The following is a 1,538-nucleotide window of genomic DNA, read 5'->3' as shown; positions in this document are numbered from 1 at the left end:
CTTCATGTGTTTGCTTGCCATCTGGATTTTATCATTTTATCATACTTATTCAATCTGCATGCAGAGTTACTAAGCTAAGAGGTTAGATTATGTGCAAAGATAGCATCAAGATTGGAGAAGACATATGCAGTTTGCTTACTGGAAGTGAAGGGGACTTGAAGCACTATTTTGTAAATTGTGATATATTGTCAAGGGGATGATTTCCAAAAGAGGTCCAGGGGCCTCTTCAAGTAAGAACTAGAAAGTCCTAACTCAGAAATACAAGAAAGACACCAATACCAAGTGAGAGCAAGAGATAGAAACTGAGGTTTATTAAATGTTCATAACAGACTATGAACAGGTCAGGACAGACTGACTCTGTTTTTATCTTATAAAAAGGGTTTATGTATCTTTTGTTAGCAGGGAGTGGGGTTTAAACAGCTGATGGTGCATTCCTTCTAATGGACGTATGGTGACTTTGGCCATCTTGTTTATCTTTTTTAAAAATTATTAATTTTAATGAACATTTACAGAGATTTTGGATTTCCACTATTTCATTGTTGCATTTTCTTCAGGCCCCACCCCTCTCCCCGGTTTGCTTTTCTCTTTGAAAACGAAAATTCCTTCATTAAAATATAATGCCTCCCCCCTCATCTTTTTTATCTTTTCCTTGAGTCTGTTGTTTTGCCACATTCCTTGAGAGTCTGTTTTTATTGTCATATAGCCCTCATTCCTTGAGGGTCGGTTTCTATTGTTAAATTGCCACATTCCTTGAGGATTGGTTTCTATTGTTATATTGCCTCTGTCTTTGTCAAACCCAGTTCTGATTGATCTCCTTTGTCAGTGCATCTTTTGCCATTCCCTGTCACTCCCCCCTGAGAAAGAATTCACTCTGATTCATTGGGGGGGTGTCGCATTCTCTTAGCTACTTCCTGCTGGAAAAGGGCAGTGTAGTTTCTAGGGTGAAGATCTTCTCTCTTTGGCAATAGGAAACATGTAGACTATTGTGGTGATTGATTTTGGAATTTAAATGCAATGCTATCGATTGTGCTTAGGGGTACAGGCTCATATCCTTGTAGGGGCATCATTTTAACATGGAACTGTTGCAGTCTAGAAGACACAAATCTAACTAACAAGTTAAAAATACATGGGCCAAAAATCAAAAGCAATAATATTCCAATTAGAGATCCTAACAGGGGCAGAAACCAAGTTATAGAGCAAAGATAGTTCTTAATGGCTTTCCAGATGTTATCTGCTAGTTTGTCTCAGATATCTTTTAAGCATTTTGCCCTTTGTAGGAGATTCTGGGCTCTAGTTTCTACTTCTCCTGAAGTCTTCACATTAAAACAGGTGTTAGCTATAGTACAGATTTATTTTTGTTTTGCTAACAGAAAACCAGCTGATAGTCTATTACTTGATTGGCTAAGGAATGTAATGAAGTTTGTAATGCTTTCAATTTTTGCCATGCATCTTATGTATTTTTTTTCCTCTATTAGGAAGTGTTCTGAATGGTGTACACATTACTAAGATTTTTCTAGGGTTGGACTCATTTTTTTAAC

The sequence above is a fragment of the Elephantulus edwardii genome, unplaced genomic scaffold, assembly GCF_000299155.1.
Source record: "Elephantulus edwardii isolate Elephantulus edwardi_28Jun2011 unplaced genomic scaffold, EleEdw1.0 scaffold00029, whole genome shotgun sequence".
NCBI lineage: Eukaryota > Metazoa > Chordata > Mammalia > Macroscelidea > Macroscelididae > Elephantulus > Elephantulus edwardii.
Note: the sequence above shows the minus strand (reverse complement) of the source record.